Genomic DNA, 23,233 nt, shown 5'->3' on the forward strand with positions numbered 1-23,233 from the left:
GAGTTCAGCATTTGCTGTCAAACATTGCCCCAAGAAACAATGTATTATATACATGCATTTTTTGAGAGACAATCTCTGGGACATAAGCTCCAATTGGAGCCGGTAGGTGGTCGCCAGGAAACCGCCCCTCCACCTTGGGTCTCTAAACATATTATTTGAAGAACTGTAATGCCTCGTGCTTGCATCTAATCAATTCTGTGTAAACGGGGTTTTGCTAGTTCTCATTCGATCGACCACTGAAAGATAAAAGACTATGTGAACCTGCCCAGATTTCACCCGAACCTGCCCAAGTTTGACCTTATGACTTACATGTTGCACACTGTTCTTAACGGTAGAAGGTTAACCCACTGAGCTATCTGAGGAGCGTCACAGCAGCTTTCTAAGCATATGTGTAGAGTTTATGAGGATTAATATCCTGCAGCACAGAGCGGAGGCATTAAAATCAAGCTCTGTTTTTTTCCAGGGCATCTTAGTGGTATCCGTCCTGCGCATTAATCGGTGGCACATACCTGCTCAGCCGTCTGCTCAATTGTTCTCTCCCTCCCTACCTATCCCACCCCTTTTATGTTTCACCGTCTTTGCCAATCTAAAGTGTGCAGAACTGGACTTTAAGTGGGATAAATAAAGTGTGGGGGTTGGGAGCTGTAAAATTAGCGTGGCCTGTGCAAGTAAGAGCCTGGTTCAAACTACATTTCTGTGATTTCCATACTGTGCCATCGACTGGAATGTTGGTTCCTCTGTGAACTTTCTGTTATTGCATCCAGATATATAACACAGTAATGGAAATACAATAGCAACAGTCCTGTGCACACGTACAGAATAAGATTGCACAGTGTATGCGTAATTCGAACACATTTAGGACAAAATTCAGCGTAGGTATCCTGGTTTCTTTAATAAGTCACAGCACAAAACAGCCAGCCGACACATGTTTCGTCCGAGAAACAGTAGTCTCCGACTCTTCAGAGCTAAACGGAAGAGTCGACGGTGTGTGAAGTCCCTGAACCAGTGATAATTTCAAACGGGTCGGGTTCAAAAAAATGGTAATCGTCAAGTGTATTGTCTCTAAGTAGTAACAGAAGCTGGAAGTTGATGCCACAGATTGCGTAGACGGGATGGCGGTGATAATTCCAAACCGGCATCCACGCCGGAGAAGTAGGGTTGAATAGTAAGTGCAGGAATTCTCTAGTATTTGTATCGAAGCTCTGCCGCCAATAAGAGCTCAAATGGGCTCATTCCTCCCAAAAGCATAAAATACGTTTGAAACAGCACTCAAATCTGTACTGATCCACGGCGACGCGTGTGTGTGCCTCTCTTCGACTTGATCTTGGTGCGGAGCTCTCGTCTTGGCGGTTCTGAATCAATCCGAAAGTGACTAGAGAATTCCTGCACTTACTTTTCAACCCTACTTCAACGGCATGGATGCCAGTTTGGAATTATCACCGCCATCCCGTCTACTCAATCTGTGGCATCAATTTACAGCTTCTGTTACTCCTTAGAGACAATACACTTGACGATTACCATTTTTTTAACCCGATCGGGTTGGAATTATCACCAGTTCAGGGACTTCACACACCGTCAACTCTATCGTTTAGCCCTGAAGAGTCGGAGACCACTGTTTTTCTGACGAAACACGTGTCGGCTGGCTGTTTTGTGCTTTGACTTATTAAAGAAACCAGGATACCTAAGCTGAATTTTGTCCTGAATGTGTTTGAATTACGCATACACTGTGTAATCTTATTCTGTATGTGTACACAGAACTGTTGCTATTGTTGTATGTGGTTGGTTTTCCGCCACAAAGTAAGGGGTTATTAGGGTCGCCCCTTTCCTGTTAGCGAAACTAACTAATAGGCTTATGTCTAAATGAACAATGTTAATTTGCTGAGCTCCGTCATTTCCTATCTATGAAAACCCTATTCTTTGGTATCAGTTACGGAAATACGCCAGGACTATTGCCTCTGCCTGTGATTGTGAGCTCTTTAACCCGTTAACCGCGGCGTAAAATCCGCTGTGGTGCAGGCTTTTTCTTGCGCGGGCGGGTCCCGTCGGCCAACAGACGTGCGCAGCACTACGGAGGTAGTGCTCGCAACGGCCGTTGGCCGACGCACGCAGCGAACGGGATAAGATAAATGAGTTACAACAAACGTTTTGTTGGAAATAATTTTGAAAATGTTTAAATTCTGAAATTGTGAGACTGAATTAAACATTATTGAGGCCCGTGGAGGGGTAGTGGCCCTCAGAGTGTCTGAACCACTCTCGACAAATTCTCCTTTTTTCTCTCCACATCTCGTCCATCTGCACATCTTACACCTCATCTCTTTCCTCTTCTGCACCCTCTTTTTGCTTTCTACTAAACACACTTCCTCACATGTCTTTCACTCCACCACCCCTCAAACACACGACACACTCACTCACCCGTAAGCTCTGCATTTTCTTTTGCCTTGTCATAATATTGGCCAGTGTACCTACTCCCCCCACATGTACACTGAATCCCAATTGCATCAGGAATATGTGACCATTGCTCTGTGCACTCTGCAGAGAAACCAAGGCTTGGATGACTCTGTATTCTGACACCTTTCTGACCCACTGACAGGCACTGTGAGAAATTTGCCCTGCATTCAGCCTCTGCTCCACTGCTCTTCATTGTGACCCATTATAAACACCTCAAGGCCACTCAGTTCAAACATGCGCTATCCAAGAGTAATGTGCCACATGAAAAAAAGAATACAGAAACACACCATCCTGGAAACAGCAAACACTCTTAGGGAATGCAAGTTAAGTAAAATACGAAATATAAATAGGACCTAAATCGCTGACATGGAGCATTTTCCCTTTCGTCTGTCCATAGCCGCCTCCTGTCGCAGACCTGCTGCTGTGCTCTGTGCAGAGGAAACTGCAACAACTCTTTCCATCATTACCAGCACCCCTGCTTATCTTGCAGGCAAGGTCACCTTCTCTGTTGGTTTTCTGCTCACCTGCATCCAGAACGCCACCTGCCTGCAAACTAAGCAGGAGAAAAGAAAAAACAAGACAGCAGGCATTTTCCATCCATGCACGCGGGATCTGGAAAACATACTCCTATCCATCAGGGCCACCCCAATGCTGTTCCAATTTAAGAAAGAGTTGAAGACTCATCTCTTTAAAGAACACTACATCGTATTCCATTAACCATTCACAAACCAGCTACCCATCGTATATATTGTTGATTTTATGCTTGTCTTTGACCATGTACAGTGCTCCATTGTTGTTTGAGTAGGTTCATGCTATAGAAATACCAGATACATACATACAGTGAGCAGGATAAAGAAGAAGTTGCAGCTGTAAGCTCTCGGTCTGACTGTAATGGACAAGGGAATAATCGATGGAGTGGTCCTGGTCCTAGTCGAGTAAACACATCATCCAGCTCCACGTGTTCCATTGATCATACTAAAATAAAACGTGGAAACTGTGCACAACCTAAGATGAACAGAATGTGCAGCTCTAGCAAAGGCATTGACTTACATTGGCGGCAAACTCCTCTGAGGTTACAAAACAACTTAAGGATCAGACAACTTTGTCTCAAATCTACAGCGGGACAATAAACAGTATGTTAATGGAGGTACAGGGTGACTATGGGTGTCCATCTAGAGATCTCCTTTTGAGAAAGGCCCCAACTGCACTCCTTCCCACTCCTTACCCGGGGTCTCAGCAGCCAATAGGCCCTTTGATGGGTGAGGATTGGACAAGGATCCATTCATCTGCTATCGTCAGGGGCCACAAGATGAGTAAAGTCATTGTCACAGACATGTTGGTGAATCAATGTGCATGAAGGGTGCATCTGGAGGGATGAGCAAAGATTGAATCAGGGGCAAAGCAGAGCATCTGGTATTGCCTTTACTAATGCCTTAACCTGTGATCAGTAGCTATGTATACTGTGTCTCGTCTGTCTCTCGACCATGCCTTCAAAGGCCCCCTTTTTGGTATGAGTGCTGCTGCTGGTAGTATTACAGTGACGCTGTACCACTCAGTTCATGGAATAGCTTATTACAGTGGCTCACTCTGTCTGGCTTTCTGTTCCATCTCACATTTCTCTCCATTTTCACTTTAAGTTTACTTAAACTGTTATCTAACTATACCCACCTGTGAGCCAGAGTCGACCATCCACCTGAATAGAATATTTAAATGTTCGATCACTGCAGCTGCTGCATTCTCATTTTTATCTGGTTGAAATATGTTGTGTTATGTTACTGGGTATTTATGTAGCGAATGCATGCCCTTGTAGTGGCCTGGAAGCACAGCGGATTGCCTCGGATGTGCGATGAACGCATGGTACTGGGTTTTTGGACAGACAGCAGTCTTATTGAGCTTTTAGAGTGATATGGAGTGGGTAGGGTATACACCTGTTACAACGCATTTTTTACTCCGCACTACCATTACAACGCGACTTTTACAACGCATACCATTACAACGCATTGCGCTGGGGGGCGCTCTAGGATAGGGAATAAGTATAATTTACTATCCAACACCTTCCCTAGGGTCCACGGGGACTGGAGTTAGAATAGTAAATTATACTTACCACTATCCAGCACCTCAAAGCGCTATGCGTTGTAATGGTCGCGTTGTAATGGTAGGTAGTTGTAATGGTATGCATTGTAACGTCATACATCCAGTGGGTAGAGAGGCAAGAGCAATGTGAGCAATTAACCAGGGCTCACCTTCCAATGAGCATCTGGGAAAGTGAACTTTGTTTGCGTCTCTTTTTTTATTTCTCCATTCCTACCTTTAATGTATAAGTCGATATTTTTGGTTCATGTGGCTTAAATTAGTAGAAAATTGGAACTAAAATTCAATATTGCTCCAAACAGGGCCCCTAAATATTTTTGATCTGGCTTTGATAATACTTAAAATGACACTAGGCTTTGGAAGGTGTAGACTGGAGTGCTAGTGAGGAAGGGTTGTAAGAGAAGAGGAAAAGGTATGAAAAATAAGCATTGTTTTCAGGGAGTGGTGTTTTGCGATTGGGGTAGAGATAGAGGTCTGAAGAGGGTGGAGGGATGGGCATCGTCGATTGGTGCTGGAAGATAATAAATTAAAGGGGAGGACAAACATTACTGGTTGAGGTAGCAGTCGAACAATGCAAGCAGGCAGGACTTTACACGTGTACGCTGTAGTATTTACATACAGATCTAATTAAAAAATAAACAGCACTCATTGATGCAGATCCTCAAGTATTTTACATAAGGGATAAAGCACTGTCTGCCATACATTATAAGGATATTGCAAGTCACCTAGGAATCCCATAGCCATATAGAGGAACGAGACTGAACTTCCAAGTTCCCTTTTAAGGTTATGGAACTCTGAGGTGATTTGCAATATCCTTCTCATGTACGCCATGGGATACTTTATCCTATATAATATATGGCCACACCATCACCTTTCCCACAAACCACTTAAAACCTTGGTGTGTAACTCTTTCATATAAAAGAGTGAGCATGCTTGCAAACATAACAAATAAAATGAAACCCCTATTGTGCAAAACTAAACACATCAAAAGACTTTTAGATATTGGTTGCGAACAGATATTAGAAACAGCTCAATACAAGTTAGTTAAAAAAAGTTGGTGTACCCCGGAATGTGTAGTAGCATACAGAAAGATTCTAGCTTTTCTCTATCTAAGGGGTCCAAAAAAATAACATGTTCTCTCTGCTTGTCACAGTAAGGTATTAAAATAGAGCAGAAGAAATAAAAACAGCTCCTTGACCTGACCTGCCTGTTGCCTTGGCTGCTGGCTCTGGCAGCAGGCATTGTGATGTTAGAACTCGATTGTAATAAGTAACTGCAACTTGGTGTGTCACAAGTCTGCGATTATAAAGAAATTAGTGACTGCAGTTTATACAGTGATTACAGAATCCCATGTATTATAATGTAATAAACAGGGTAATGAAATAAATGATAAAGGTGACTCCTTGCTGCGAGATCTAAGAAGCAGAGTAGCATTTATGCTTTTCCTTGGCTCACAACTCCTGGAAGCTGTGGGAGCATCCTCATCATGGGTGCGGCACCTCGTGCTGACTTTGCACGCAAAGGACAGACTCCGCGCCCTCTATCCATGGGCTGTTTGACCTTGATGAGTACCGTGATACGCCAGGAAGGTCACGGCGCTGATATACTGATTCCCGCTGCTGACAGCGGCCTGCTTCAGAATGTGCTTCTAGTGATAAACAGGGGGTCATTTGTCACGCTGTCTACCGCCGTCTCACAGACGACTCTGTCACAACGATTAGCATGCTGGGTTTCACGGGTGTCGCTACTATGTTGCACGCAAGCCACCCCTCCTCCTTGCCTCTCATACATCAGAGCATTTCTTGTCACTTGCCGCAGTGTGATGTGTCAGCCTGTGCCAGAGGCGGCTGGGAAACCAGTTGCCACTGTTGCTGCCACCAATACTGAGCATCATGTATCTGGAACCGATTGAGGCTCAAGACCGGTGCAGATGGCCCTCTTTCTAATTCCATATTATCAGTTTTATAACAGTATATCTGTTTTGCAGAATTTCTTTGGCAGTGCAAGGACACCAAGACATTGCAATGCATGGCCAACACCATGGCCAATCATGGGCTCTTACCCTCAGACAATTTCAGGTGGTGCCACCAACTTATTCAGTGATTCTGATGATGACAATTATATGGATGACTCTTTGCAGACATCCCGAGGCTCCTCAACGAAGGGGGGAAGCGTGTTAGGGTGCAAATCGAGATAAAAAGACAGGGTTATCGCTAGGTGCAATAGCCGTCACACTTACCAAAAAGCTGCATTAACAGGGAGGGCTTGTCATGGACTGGCTCTAATAGTTCAGAATTCAACACAGGAAACAGCATCTTATTACATAATCGATAAGTCAGTTAAACATCTACCCTATTATGAAATGAGAAAAACTGCTAGGCGAGCTATTGTACAAATCGACGAGCGTTCAACCACAACATAGTGCTGCCCAATATGCTCAATTGGCGTTATAGGAATTTAAGTGCCCTGAGGAAGATCACATGGTGAACGAAACGCGTTGGTTGTCTTGTTTTATATCAACAAAGAAAATAAGGACGATTTGGAATACATGAAACTTGGAACTGGACTTTTGTTCGGATGGTCTCTAACTTGTATGTTTAAATGTGAGCATGCAGATGTGTTGTATATCTTTCTGCAGCCCTGAGGAAGTTCCCATGTGGTGAACAAAATGCGTTTGGTGCACTTCCATCGTTGATACATATTGCTAAATGGTGCTGTTCTCCCCTCCCCCCCCCCCTAAAGTGATGAGGGGCCCCTGAGTCTTTCATAGCTCACAGATATTAATTAGCTGTGAGCTGAATGGGGTCTCCCGGAAGGGATGCACCCCCCCGCCGCGCCACTGAGTTTGCGGGGACTGAGTTTCACCCTAGTAGAGTCCGTTTCCTGCAGTATACCCATGGCGCGTGCATTCCTGGGAGCTTTCTGCATCTCAGAGCTGACAGCTGGCTGGGGAGGGAGGGGCCCGCACCGGAGACCCCGGGTGCCATTTTGTTTGTACAGAAATGTTCCTCCGAGCTGCTCGCAGACGGAGCGCTTTCATGTGCCCTTAGATGTTTTTCAGTTTCCTCACAGGCAATTTATTCGTTGTCAGTGATGTCTGTGTGGCGCGATTTGCATTCATGTACAAAATGGCATTAAATATTTGATTTAATCGCGGTAATTGCCTGGCACACGTCCGTTTATGAATGGAGGGGGAAGAGAGCGTCGAAGAAACGTTAGTAATTGAAAAAGACAAACCTCGAAAGGCACAGAAGGCGCCACCTGGGACCTTGAAGCTAAATTGGAAATTCCAACACTTGAAACGGCCCGCACCTGTCAGATCAGGCACCACGTGTAGCCATACATTTCCATGTGATGCAAATATCGGTTTTTTGTATAGTGCTAACTGCTGCGTATCCTGTTGTTAAGCGCGTTCATTGTTTGAACAGAAAAGAGCGTATGAGCTGGGAATTAAAGCAGTTTGCACAGAAACACACTGTTTGATCGACTGCTGAAGCTGGGATTTTAACACTGGTTTCCCGGCAGCAAAGGAACCAGCGGACGGCAGGTCTACTCAAGTTCATCAAATTAGACTTTATTTTAGACTTTTTTGCTGTTTAAAATAATATTCTGTACGTGTGAGCTAAACATTGTTTTCCTACCTCCTGTCGCATTTTGCCTTGTTGATAACCCGAGCTAATTCATTCTGGATAACTTTAGACAGTAAACTCCTTTCAAAAATCGTTGTTTTCTAGAACTTGGATGTGTGTGGCATGTATCTGAAATTAGAAGAAAGGGTGGCGTTAGGAAGATTGTGTGATGTGTGTGGCATGTATCTGAAATTAGAAGAAAGGTTGGCGTTAGGAAGATTGTGTGATGTGTGTGGCATGTATCTGAAATTAGAAGAAAGGGTGGCGTTAGGAAGATTGTGTGATGTGTGTGGCATGTATCTGAAATTAGAAGAAAGGGTGGCGTTAGGAAGATTGTGTGATGTGTGTGGCATGTATCTGAAATTAGAAGAAAGGAGGGCGTTAGGAAGATTGTGTGATGTGTGTGGCTTGTATCTGAAGTTAGAAGAAAGGGGGGCGTTAGGAAGATTGTGTGATGTGTGTGGCATGTATCTGAAATTAGAAGAAAGGGTGGCGTTAGGAAGATTGTGTGATGTGTGTGGCATGTATCTGAAATTAGAAGAAAGGGTGGCGTTAGGAAGATTGTGTGATGTGTGTGGCATGTATCTGAAATTAGAAGAAAGGGTGGCGTTAGGAAGATTGTGTGATGTGTGTGGCATGTATCTGAAATTAGAAGAAAGGGGGGCGTTAGGAAGATTGTGTGATGTGTGTGGCTTGTATCTGAAGTTAGAAGAAAGGGGGGCGTTAGGAAGATTGTGTGATGTGTGTGGCATGTATCTGAAATTAGAAGAAAGGGTGGCGTTAGGAAGATTGTGTGATGTGTGTGGCATGTATCTGAAATTAGAAGAAAGGGGGGCGTTAGGAAGATTATGTGGTGTGTGTGGCATGTATCTGAAATTAGAAGAAAGGGTGGCGTTAGGAAGATTATGTGGTGTGTGTGGCATCTATCTGAAATTAGAAGAAAGGGGGCGTTAGGAAGATTGTGTGGTGTGTGTGGCATGTATCTGAAATTAGAAGAAAGGGTGGCGTTAGGAAGATTGTGTGATGTGTGTGGCATGTATCTGAAATTAGAAGAAAGGGGGCGTTAGGAAGATTGTGTGATGTGTGTGGCATGTATCTGAAATTAGAAGAAAGGGTGGCGTTAGGAAGATTGTGTGATGTGTGTGGCATGTATCTGAAATTAGAAGAAAGGGTGGCGTTAGGAAGATTGTGTGATGTGTGTGGCATGTATCTGAAATTAGAAGAAAGGGTGGCGTTAGGAAGATTGTGTGATGTGTGTGGCATGTATCTGAAATTAGAAGAAAGGGGGGCGTTAGGAAGATTGTGTGATGTGTGTGGCTTGTATCTGAAGTTAGAAGAAAGGGGGGCGTTAGGAAGATTGTGTGATGTGTGTGGCATGTATCTGAAATTAGAAGAAAGGGTGGCGTTAGGAAGATTGTGTGATGTGTGTGGCATGTATCTGAAATTAGAAGAAAGGGGGGCGTTAGGAAGATTATGTGGTGTGTGTGGCATGTATCTGAAATTAGAAGAAAGGGTGGCGTTAGGAAGATTATGTGGTGTGTGTGGCATCTATCTGAAATTAGAAGAAAGGGGGGCGTTAGGAAGATTGTGTGGTGTGTGTGGCATGTATCTGAAATTAGAAGAAAGGGTGGCGTTAGGAAGATTGTGTGATGTGTGTGGCATGTATCTGAAATTAGAAGAAAGGGGGCGTTAGGAAGATTGTGTGATGTGTGTAGCATGTATCTGAAATTAGAAGAAAGGGTGGCGTTAGGAAGATTGTGTGATGTGTGTGGCATGTATCTGAAATTAGAGGAAAGGGGGGCGTTAGGAAGATTATGTGGTGTGTGTGGCATGTATCTGAAATTAGAAGAAAGGGGGGCATTAGGAAGAATGTGTGATGTGTGTGGCATGTATCTGAAGTTAGAAGAAAGGGGGGCGTTAGGAAGATTGTGTTCACTTAAAAAATGCACCTCTCCAGTGTGCTTTTGGCGTGGAATGTGAGCGTATTCTAATTTGAACTCTAATTATGAATTTGTCCCAATGCTCACTTGTATCATGTGCAATTCAAATGTGTTTTTACTGTCTGGGGTAAATTCAGACAGAACCAAATTGAAGGGTTTCACTGGAAGCATGGAGGTCCACTCTGGTTTTCTGATAGCACGTGGACATTCATAAGCCCAGTGACTACTAAAAGCCTACCTATTTTGTCGTAGGGCAGAAGTCAATAACACTCTGTTGGCTTTTGTGTAAATAAGACACCCCAACCCCTAGTGTGAGCAGACCACTAACACTGGACACGAAAAATCAGTTTTCTTGTGCTGTGAGCGGCTACTGGATCAGGTAACACTACAGCTCCCAGGGTCCTTTGCTGCATTCCAAAAAGCTCATCAGAAAGTAAGACAGCAAAGGCAATTTCTTCAGTGACGGGTACTTTTGGGAACATGTTTCAGGAATGCTAAAGGGACTCTACATGGGGATTATTGACAAGCTATTTTTACAGGAAAGAAACATGAGCCAGGCAAGACAATCCGTTGCTTAATAAATACATTTACTTCGTGAACATAATCGAAGCCATAGATAATTAGAGAAAAGAAAACACGCGTGTGAGAAGAGAGCGTGTGATTCTCCAGTAACTGTTTATGCGGACTATTACGCGGTTTAACCACCCAGTTATATGAATTTGTAATCAACAAATGTATTGTGTACTCCAGGCTCAGGACACTTCATATGCTGAGTCAGCAAGTCTTGTATTTCAGGCAAGCTCCTCTTATATAACATAGGATATGCATTTGTAAAGCGCATCGTCCTTCACCCGAGGATATCTTGGCGCTGAATAACAGATGTTTATTGTTACCCAACAGTACTCATTTTATCGACCTCTGGAGGATGAAAGGCTGAGTGTACCAGCTGGGATTTGATCCAGTGACCATGAGGTCCAACTCAGGCCCCTATAGTGGAGACAATAGTCGGATCTTTCTTCCAATGACTTTTCAGGATGGTGCCCCATTTACATCGTGCAAAGGTCATAATATGTGCAAAACAAGTGTTGGCAGGTTCAATTACATATTTCACCTGTCTGTCGAAGGCTACATTGAGAAATCGAAAACTGTAACCCTATTAATTAAGACCCTGATTAGAAGTCAGGCAAAGTGAAAGAAATGCATGGAATTCTGCTCTGCCTGATTATAAATTGGTTGAAGTGGCGAATTAAACCCTATGGAAGCCCTTAGGCAGTCGACGTTTCAGGGCCCCCGCAAATTATCTCCTAATGACCCATGCACCGGATTTCTTTGCAAACTAACAGCTGCCAGAAGATGAGCTTTAAAGAGACAAACTGTTATGTGAATCTGATGTCTCTGGTTTATGTACTTTAATTTGTATTTTGATCCATTGTCGCGGGCCCCTAAAAGGACTGAGGCACATAGGCCGGTGCGTACTTTGCCTATTCGGTAATCCGGAACTGTTTGGTAGGTTTTTCCACACCCATCTTTTCAAGGGCTGGGAAAACCATACTTGAATTTTACGACCGGTAAGTCGGGCTGGAAAAATTGCATGAGACTTTGGCAGGAAAAGCATCCAAGCTTCACTCCATCTTCCTTTCCCTTTCTCCTTCTCCTAATTTCCCCCTCCTCCCTCCCCAATATCACATCCAGAGGTCCACTCATTCATCTACCACCTGCTCCAGGTGGGCAATGTATGTTTGTATTGAACCCCATAGAATTGGGAATTCTGTGTGGTTCTACAAACATAAACATTGGTGGGCGGTACTGGGAGACTGAATGCACACCCGCACAGTAAAGGTAAATTCACATGCTGTGCACTGTTACCCATTATCACCCAACGCGAAATCATGGCCAGTGCGATGCAAGAAGTAGCTTCCTCTCAGCGGATCCCCCGGTTGGCTGCGAGACCCTCACAGACGATGTAGTTGCGCTCTACAAATCCGATTGATTGATTGATTGATTCAAGAAGTCCTTCTGTGTTTGAAATTCGACAACAAGTAGTGCCTGAGGGGAGCTGTGCCCCAAATGACCTGTTTTACGTTTGAAAAATAAGTGGGAGATAGTGAAGAAAGTTTGCTTTTGTGAAAGTAGTAAGATGGATCTCAGGCCCTGATATAAATGTGCAAGTTTCGGTCATTAAGCAAGCCTGAGAGTGAACAAGTAATTGGGCTAGCACAGTAACCTTGCACATAGGTATTGCATGCAAGTGAAACCTCTACTTTGGTGGAGTCAGATGAACTGCATGACACCCGCAGTGCACAGGTCTGCGCTTTCAGGGGCGTGACTGCGCTGCTCTTGAGGTTTTGTGAAGGGCCCTCTTGCACCAGTCGTGGTGGAATTCCATGCCAATGCTAAATCGCAGCCCAGGCCCTGATCCAGGATACTTCACTGGAAGGAGTACAATTGGGGCGGGGAGGAGAAAGAGGGATAGTTGTGGTATCCTGTGAAACTCTAGGAAAACTCACTCAAGATTGGTGGGATGAATGCCGCTCATGGCTGCCACGCAAAGAGATCGCCACCGAGTCACACCTGTCACACGGAGAGATCGCCACCTAGGGTCTGTTTCATGAAGAGATCACCACCTAGGGTCTGTCTCACGAAGAGATCGCCACCTAGGGTCTGTCTCACGAAGAGATCGCCACCTAGGGTCTGCCACACGGAGAGATGGTCGGCTAGTGTCTGCCACGCAGAGAGAACAGCACCTAGTGCCTGCCTAGCTTGTAGATGCAGTTCTGCTACTGTGTTATTGACAGGAAGAAAAAACCCATCTAGAAGCTCTGCTTCAACAGAGGGCCCGGAAGCTGCGGCTGAAGTACTGACACACAAATATCGTGAAGTTAAGTTTCTATGTGTAAGCAAAGTTTTACTATGTATAACTCCACATATATGTACCTTGGCGATCGCGTTGTGGCTCTTATAAGTGAAGCTTCTCTATGGACATGACCAGTGCAACACCGAACTCTTGTTCTATGGTGCTCCACTCAGTAGAACCCCGCAAATAAAATGTGGTGGTGCTCACCAACATCCTATCACATGTATACGACTGATAGCAGCCAAAGGCAGCAAGACTCTCTATGTAGGGCATAGGGTAAGGAAGGATGAAGACATTAAGCGGATGCTGAGCAGAAGCGATTACGATGCCATGAATCCTCTCGATCCGAATGGAGACGGCGTACAGTATTAATTAGAGTGAGCGTGCGACTCGGGCCAGCCCAACTTGACCATCTTTCTAATGGCTTTTAATGATACCACGATGGGTAGCATCATAAAATGTAGAGCTGTTTAAGTAACCCTCGCTTCAGCACTGACCCTTCGATTGGCAATCCGTTGGGATGACAGACGCGCGTTTTGCTCACCGTTGCAATGTTCGACGACCTTTTAATGCATCTGAGCACTTATGTGGGCCGTTCAAATGATGAATTGGGAAAAGCACTGCTGGAAAATAAATCACCGCCTTAACGAAATGGCTGGAAGGGAGAAGTTCTTCTCTCATCAATTACTCTCCTTCTACTCCTTGATCAGAGGAAAGAGAATCCTTTTGCCTCACTTCTGAGCTGCGCATAAGCCCTTGTCTGGCTCCGCGTGTCTGGTTACAGACCTCCTATTGATCGCGCGGAGAAGACACTAAGATGGCGGCCATTTTGTCAATACATTTCCCTCTGCCTGTAACTCAATACGGCTCCTATCAGGAAATTGAACAGAGTGCTCTGGCCGTGACTGCTTCATCTGGGCCAATAGATGGGACAGTGGGTTTGGATGACTTACACAAAACCCTTCAAGGTCATAGACTGCACTAAAAGCCCAGCGTAGAACAGTAAATGCAGGTGGGGAGGTTAGGTCATCAACTGATGGAGAAGGCAGCCTTCCATTTTGACAGGTGACAGCAGAGAAGCCACTGAGGGCATGGCCTCTCTGTTATTAAAGAAGAGTGAGGGGTAGAGAGGGCAAAAAAAACATGACAACTTTTTGAGTAAGTGACCAAGTCAGAAGGAATATTACATACTGCCCACTGTCAGTTGGGTTGATTTGCATCCTAAGGGTGTGTGTTTGGTAATTCAGGGTGATGTATAGTTCAGCGTAGACGGGAGCCAGGTAGTTGGTCTTAATCTTGTGCACAGTAATCCGGGCCACTGGGATTATGAGGCAGGATAGAGCCAAATTATGCGTCAGGGTTGAGTAAATTATGCAGCAAAAAAAGCCAAATTATGCGTCATAATGCGGTAGATTTTGTAATTGTATTACTCCCTTATGCCATAATTTTTAAAAACTAGGTAGCACTTTCTGGGCATTGGTTGCATCTTATAAGTACCAGTTTAACACCCAAATATATCAAAAAGCAACAAAAAGGTGATCAGTCCAGCTTTGCAAATGGCATTTCACTGCGCGGCAACTCGTTTCGCTATATTTTTAATAACTTTTGAACCGTTAGAGCTAGAAACACATTTTTTTTTGTGCTAAAATGTGCAGATTATGCGGCAGATTAAGGATAATGTGGCAAATTCGGTAGATCTATATTCATGCGAAAATCGCTGTGGCCGCTTAATTTGCATAATTCCAGTGGCCCTGGTAGTAATGACATTATGAGTAAGATTACGGTGGCCGGTATGGGATATTTTCCTTATTAAAAAATAGTAGAATTCAAGAATGAACACTGCCTTTATTTCTCTGGAGCCGGAGGCTGATGGGAATCTGAAGTCTACCGTACATTTTGAAAATTAGTAAGCCGAGAGCCATTCCAAAAAACGGTATTTTCAAATTCAGAATTTCCTAGGCAGTGAGTTTTTGACAACACTAAGTAAATTTCTTTGTGACGTGTGGTAGAGAGCGCTGCAATTATGGTGTGTGTATCCTTGTGACTACAACATGTAGAAATAACTGAATTGCTACAATGTGGCTTGGAGAAACAATGCAATAGAAATATCCATTGGAAATTTTGGTGAAATTGGGGTGGGAGGGCCCTTTACTGGGAGCAGTAAAGGCTTGTTATTTGTCGGCTCACACGTAATGCTCCCTCGTTATTGCCGCTGAACCACAATACATGAAAGGGCGTTTATTAGCTATTAGTGCCTTCAGTAAAGGGAAAATATACTTTATTATAGGATGATATTTCTAAATTAGTATTTCATGAAGTGTATCAGAAATGTTGCATAGAGATGGATCATTGTTCAACACTCTGTGTGCAATATAACAAAGACCCATAACGTTTTTCTTTCTTTTTGAGAAGGTAGAGTTATGCCTGCTGTCCATGCAGTGATGGAAAAGGGGGGTTGAAACTGGGCCCACTGTTAGGCAATGCTCACCGTGTGAGTGCCTAATTAGAAGGTGGCAATACACTGCTGATGGCAACTGAACTGATATTGTTTGGAGAAATATTTAGCAGGGGTCCAATACCGGCCAACTGTGCCCTCGCCGTGGGACCACCCTACCATCATGGGCTGTGGCGGCTGGCAGAGGTAAGAGCGGTAGGCTGTGGGGCGGGGTGGGGGAAGTCGACAGATGATGGGATTAGTTAAATTAAATAAATAAATCCACTTACCTTGCGCTCGTCCCATTGTTGACTTGGCGATGCAGCAAGCGCAAGGTAAGGGGTTTTATCTATTTGATTTGACCTATTCTGTTGTCTGTCGACTCCTCCCACACTGCGCCCTTGCTCCGCCTCACTGTCCTGACCTGTGCCGGATGCCACTGATCATGGGGAGTGCAGACTACAAATGGTTGCAGGTTTTGGTGGAGTCCTAGAAGGTGGCAGACTTTGTCTTTCCAAACCTCTGGTGTTAATCTCCATGCCTTGCTGCAGGAAGTGTGCACCGTAAATAATTATTTATATCATAACATAGGGGCGGTTGCTCCTCCTCCTGCTCTTTTAACCCCTGAACGCCTCTCCTCCTTCCTCTGTCACCTCTTCCGCTCTTCGCTGTCTTCCAGAATGCCAAAGCTGATGCCGTTTTCTGGTTTCTCTTCCCAAGGTGGCTGGAATCCTTGGTCCTCTTGGGGGGACTGTACCAGGGACTGTGGGGGAGGACTGCAGACCCGCAGCCGGACTTGCCAGTCTCTGCCTGAGGAAGGCCTTGTCTGTGAAGGAGCCCTGGAAGAGGGAAGGCTCTGCAATAGCAAGGCTTGCGCTCGTAAGTGGTGCTTCTTCATCCAAATCTGCTCAGGGTTTGCACTTGAGGACACGCGTCTTGGTGGTTCTAAGGAAAAAGGTCCATGGGAGAGACATATCTGGCCTAAACTACATGCATCTTCTGGATTTGAAGGGGGATTGTGAATATTAAATGCCGGGTCTTGTTTTAAGGATCCTAAGAAAGAGAGGCTGATGTAGTAGTAAAACACATATCCTGGATGACGTGTTGTAAAAATCCTAAGGAAGAGCAATTTAGGGAGTAAAATCTCTGGCCTTGATGATGCGTATCTTAGGAATCCTTAGGAAGGGGCATCATTGAATTAAAAATGAAAATGTATTGGGCCTTTCATCAAAGCACAGAAACGTGGGCACCCCTCAGTGCCTTAATATATTACAGGACGATAGTCTCATAATGCGTAACTTTACGGTGAGGCACGATCAAGGTTTATTGTCCTAAGAAGTCAACTGCCCTTCTCAGTGGGCATCAAATGAAGGATCCATACCTGTCTCTACTCATGCATTGGCCAAAGTCCCTAGAAAGTTGTTGTAAAGTAGAGCTGTCTCAACCGAGAGGGGGGCGTTTTCAAGCACTCCCTGATACTAGCCAACCAGCCCACGTACAGGGTCCAATGCATGAAGTGTGCTCGGAGTGGCAGAGTCATGTCAGTTCTTTGGCTGTAGAATGCCCTCTTCTGCTTAAACCTCCTTTGGCTATGACAATGGGACGGCAGAGGTATGCTCCACATTAATAAAGTAGGGGACATTTCTTGATTAGCTTGCAGGCGTTTTTTATTGATGTGGATACAGCATGGTGCACCCATATATGCGAATACATAAAAACCTGCTGCACCCGCCCACACACTGAGATACAGGCAAACTCAAGCGCCACCTGGATTCCCTCAAACAAGAATGCGGACAGCATTAAAGTGAAAGCGGGGTATGGGGTGCTCCTGAAAAAATAGCATTTGTTGGTCAAGTTGAATTTTTTTTGGGGGTAAAAGCACCCCTTTCACTTTAATGGTGACACGCCCCTTTCCTTAGACTCGGCTCATTTAAGGAAAGGGGCAGGGCCACCATTAAAGTGTAAGTGCGGAATGGGGCAATTTAAAAACGAGAATATAATAAATAGTAAAAAAAAAAACATGCAGCCGCATTTGGTGACGCAAATAAAGCAAAGGCGCGTCCACTACTATCAGCGCTGCATGCCGTGCTAAGTGAAAAAATAATAAAAAAGCATTGCAAGAGTGTGTCCTGCAGCAGGCAGGTGAAAACCATTAAACAAAATAATGCTCGGAGGTGGTAATTAAAGTCTACCGAGTAACAACACATATAGCAGAGAGTGTCCTCATAGAAGGTTACAAAATGAGACAAAGCGGTATTGGGAGGGGATACTAAGCCTATTGACCAATGAAAAGCCACAGTTTCCAAAGGACTATGACACAAGCCCGTGAAAGATATGGGCGGATCTCCAAGTCCATACTTGAATACAGCATGCCTCACAGAGCAGCGAAAGCGCTGCCCAGGCTTGACCTAAAAAGTATACCGTCAAAAGCAATCTATCGGATTAGAAAACCATCACCCATCTGTCATCCCTTTCTTCATGGACCAAGTGAAGTTGTGACGCGCCTTCTTAGTGGCTGGTCTGGTCCTGATCAAATAGATTCAAGTTCTAACCATCCCGCATCTCACAGAACATGCAAAATCTGGATTGTATTTCATTTTTTGGAACATGCCTTCCATATGTACATTCCAGATTACCCAGCCCAGTTACTATTTTACCTGACTTGGTTTGATATTGACCCATATAATTATAGCTTCACTTTTGACTTCACAGCAATGAGTGGCTCTCTTCCTCCTTCACTGTAGTAAGGTATTTTTGTGTCATGTTTGGTTTGTACACATTTGAGCACATTTAAAATCTAAAGGAGCATCACTATCCGGTGAACTTGACAATATGAACATTTTTATTACGGTATTATAATCCCTTTTTTGTTTTCATCCTATTACATCGATGAAATAAGCATTATTGACAGCTGCACCAGTTAATAATGCTAGTTATTGACCCTCAACTGACGCATGGGCAGGACCTGCATGCACCGACACATAAGGATGGTGAGGCATCTTAACTGGTGTTATTGACCAGCTGCAAGGTCACCGACATTTGTGAGTGTGCCAACTGCTCTCAGTCCCTCTCTCTCGGCTGTTGCTCTAGAATGTCTGTTGGTGGAGAGTTTCAGTGGAGTGCCTGTACCATTATGGACTTCAATCCAAGCAACCTCATTGGCTGGTTGCCGCCACAATTTAATTACCAACACATATTGTACCTCATTCATGTAGGCATATTGGGAAGTAAAGCTATTTGTTATTTTTTCAAAAAGCACCAATATCTGAAAAATCTTTTCTGGGGCCATTCTTCTCTTTTCATGACAATTTTAAGTCATACAACTTTCAGGCTGATAGAATGCTGCTATCCCTGGAAACGCGGCACAACATCTGTCAAGCACAACTGGATTGAATTGTAACAGAGGGGAGGGCTTAACTGAATGAGCTCTCAGAGGCTAAGTGTACTTATCCCTATTAGGAAGGGATTATATAAAAAACTAGAAATTATGGTAAATTAAACTGTTTTCCCTTAATTTCAATATTGTTCATGGAATTTGACAAATTCTTTGTGGTATCAGAGCTGCTTTAAATAAGCGAGTCCTAATGCCGGGGTGGGATCCACATTTGCTAAGACGCAGCACGATGTTTTTGCACACAGGCTGCTCCTGAGTGCCCAGTTCTATTTCTGCTTGGAGCCTGTACGCGGCTGCCAGCAACAACCACGTCCATCTGATATTTGTTAGCGATCCCCACTGTCGGGGGCGTGTGCTTCCTCCTGGATCCTTCTAGATGGCGCGCAGGAACCCGGACCCTCCAACGCGCTAGCTGCAGATCTGCCACTGGCCTTCCTTCTCCACCTACTGTTCTGGACAGAAAATTAAAGAGAAACTTACTTTAAAGAGAAAAAAAGCACAGACGGAATCCCATATGTCGCAAAAAAGATACTCCCTGGAATTTTACAGCACAAAAATAATTTCACCGAACAAAAAAACAGAACAAAATGATGTCCTGCTACTGCATTCCAACCACTCATGAAAATAGGGGATTTCTTATCTGTAACTTTGCTTAGTGTTGTTGAAGAGTGGAGGTCAATCTCTAGTAGATCTCTGCACAAGCATTGTCTACATCGCCCTCCAGACTTTACGCTGTGTCTGAGGACTTTGCTTATCATATAATAGTAGCTCATTGCTATGACCCGTTTATAGTCCTATTTTGCACTCTCACAACAACAGCCTGAGGTATGTAAGAATGTTAGGGTTTGTTAGAACCTTAGAGTTGGAAGGGAACCTGTAGATTATGTTATGTCCTACTCCCTGATGTAGGGTATGTCGTTTTTCTTTTATTAAGTTGTGCTACTTTTTCTTAAGTGGTATTTGTAAAGCACAGCTTGTGTCCAAGTCTGGGCCTTTTGGTGCTGCGTGTAGTCTTTAGAGCGTCAATGCTGTCTTTGATCCCTTGCACTGATGAACTGCTAGCCTCATCAAAGGATGGACTTTTCCATTGAGGAACTACTTTAAGAGCTAGAACTGTGTCCTAGTCACAAACTAGTGCTCTCTGTATTAATTACTTTGATCAAGTCATTCCTCTTGTGTTATATGCTTCTCCTTAAACATTGGTATAAGGTTTGCAGCCAAACATGCTAAACCAGTGGTTCCTAACCTTTCGACTCCTGTGGACCCTCCACGTAATCATTACTGGAAACCAGGGACACCCACCGATCATCATTTGAATCCGGGGGAGGCCCCCACTGAGTCACTACTAGAAGAGAGTGGCCCCTGACTATGTACTCTCATTGATTTGAACCACAAAACCATACACACAAAAATCATAAACAAGCATTCATCAAACAAACACACAAATGAAATGTTTTATTTAATTCATAAATATAAAAAAATAAAACTTTTCATTATAATGGCAAGTGTGAAACTTTTCTAAATTCAATCTTGGCCACCCATCATTCATACTATACTTTGTTTTATACTCATGCACAGTTCATACCAATCAATCTGAGGACACTAACTTAATTTTTAACCTTCTATTTCAATTTCCTTCATACTTACCAAACGGTTTAACATTTACAATTGTAAGCTTTGCTTTTTTATTTATGTACACTCTATTAATATTATTTAAGTTCTTAAGCAGTCACAGAGTCCCTGATTAGGCTTTGCGGACTCCAGCGGTCCTTGGACCACAGGTTAAGAACCACTGTGCTAAACTGTGCTAGCATTCCTTCATATACTCAACTCCCCGGTCATTTTACGACAAAAAATGAAACCCAGCATCTAAGTGTGAGATTGTTAAAATTCTGTAAAATGTATGTAGCATTTCTTCAGCTCGCCATATCTCTTGTGTTTCAGCTTGGTCTAGCACTTAATATTTTGCTATTACTTTACAACGCCTGGTGTAATAATCAGTTCGCCTGTGCCCAGGTTCTCCTTGAAGTTGGTGGAAACAGTGATCGCCCATCAATTATAATTACCATATCTTAAAGTGCCTAGAGCTAACTGTGCCAATATATACATAATTAAAAATAAGTCTTTTATTATGTAAACCCCATAATTGCTCTGGTCTCCTTAGGTCTTCCTTTCACTGTTCTCTTCCTTGTGCATTGTTGATTGTATTTCCTGGTTTTGTTCTAACATAGAATAGAACTAAAATATCTGTGGCTTTACTCCTTACTATTAATCACTCTTTAGTAATACAATGTTGAATCCTTTACAGCACTCTTTGGTATACTCTACTTATAACACCTCCCATTTTTAATTAACTCAATTTTCTTGATGATAACATTACATTATCAAACAATACAGTTTAAAGTTGTCATTTCATACGTGATCATTTTCCTTAAGCACAAAAATAAACTCAAAGTCTACTAAGTTATATCTTTCTCCTTTCAACAACAGAATTGGAATTCTATAAAGAAGTCAATTACTATTCAACAATATGTTTTATTCACAGATTTATATTGTTTTCAGCCTAGTGACATTCCCTTCAAGACATTCTCTTATCACGTGTCCCTTACAATATTGTTAGTGTATGACCAGTTGTTAATCGACATTTATAGTATAGTTATTTTCAGGTCACTTATTCTATGGGATCCCGGTAGATCCGCCCTCTCTCTATGGTTTTACTGGTGATTTCTTAAAAGTCTCCGACAATAGTTCATAATGCTCCATTAATTTATGTATGTTCAGACTTCAAAAATAATTTCTGTATATCTACCTGCTTTAAACGTCTTTGCTCATTCTTACCCTCAACTTGAAACCCCATCTCCTGAAGGATAGTTCATCTAAGGTGCTCATTTTCTCACCTTGTGTTCCAGATCACTTTAAAGTCAAAATGGCAGTGGATCCAGTATTTCTGATCCCCGGTCTCACTATATCAAAAGGTTTAAGACTGACGCGCTGCGCATTTGGGAATAGATTTACTTCCAAAAAAGTCTTAAAGTCTTGACTGTTATTCATTAAATTTAAGCTAAATGTATCCACGCTGCTTAACAGCATAAGAGATCATTAGGGGCACAGGAGCTTAATATTCGCCCCACTATCACTGACTGTAGCGTTGAGCATTGAAACTCAAATTTCAAGCAGTTTTGCTTGTTCAAATTCCATAATAAACTTCTTTATTGATGCCAGGGAAATTAATTTTTTGTCTTTCACATTAAATATTTATAAATGAAAGTATTGCTTTTTGGGGACCATTAACGACAGGTAACACAGGCTTCTTCCTTGTAGTTCCAAAGTGTACTATACTGTTGCTTAATGCCTTGTGCTATTTCCTATATCCAATCCTAAATTTCCCTCTTTATCCACATATCCTTCTTTTGTTTAATAGCCGTCTTTCAACCTGGATTCAGCGAACGTTGATCTATTTTTTGTATTTCCGTATGTATTTCAAATGTTGATGTCACTTCCTGTTGGGGTCTTTGTTTAGATGTTAGCGTCCCTTGCCATAACTGTGCTAACTTTATTATGTGAAGTTATATTTGCATTTTCTCGATATTTTTTCATGCAAATGCAGCAATACAGCGGCCATTAATAGGGTGTGGACAGATTGTGTTTTTATTTCAATAAAGATACGCAGCCAGAAGTGGAAGGGTGATCAATGTGAAGAGTAGAGGCTCTAATTAGAGCTTATAGGGGATAGCTAACTTTCCCAGATCGGTTTTATCACAGTTTGTTTTGATAATGGAGTTTGGCTTACTAAAGCATTCATGATATGACATCTCGATCATTGCTTTTTAAATACATACTTAAGTGGCTCTATAGTTATTACTATTTGAGCACAGGGATGGATAAAGCTACTTTCACTTTCTCTAGATGGCTGTGTACACACTGAAATATGTGTCTTGTTGTGCTTCAAGGCAGGCTGGTGAATCTACATTGCTTGGCTATATGATGTATGAAGTGGGAAAGGTGGCTCTTAAAAGGGCCGTTAACACATGCACATCATGTGGGGCCTTGGAGAGAATGATCAAATGTATAGAAATAGGATTTGGAGCTGTAAAACATTCTGACTATGTCGTTGTTGTGCCCCGCGTAGAGATGAACTGACTTGAATACATTATCATCACAAACTGAACACTGGCCTTTGGTGCCATATTGGGAACACAACTCCGTATTTCGCCACGAAACTTATGGCACTACAAATGGGCTCAAGGCAGATACATAGCCCCCTGCATCTGATTTCGTACTATGTATGGCTGAGACTAGTTGAGGGCTTCCATTTTCAGCCATGTTTCTACCCCACCTGTCATTAGCATTACATATACACCTGATTAACTAATGAACAGTATTTGTAATTGAAAAATATGAAATTTAATAAAGAGGGCAGTCTGTGAATAATGCCAGCTTGCA

At 43.2% G+C, this 23,233-nt stretch overlaps 1 protein-coding gene across 1 annotated transcript in view; it reads left to right on the top strand.

Moving 5' to 3' along the window:
• Positions 1-23,233, top strand: part of ADGRB1 (adhesion G protein-coupled receptor B1) — a 473,955-nt gene that overhangs the window by 192,268 nt on the left and 258,454 nt on the right. The gene's annotated exons all lie outside the window — the stretch shown is intronic.

The sequence above is a fragment of the Lissotriton vulgaris genome, chromosome 4_1, assembly GCF_964263255.1.
Source record: "Lissotriton vulgaris chromosome 4_1, aLisVul1.2, whole genome shotgun sequence".
Lineage (NCBI taxonomy): Eukaryota > Metazoa > Chordata > Amphibia > Caudata > Salamandridae > Lissotriton > Lissotriton vulgaris.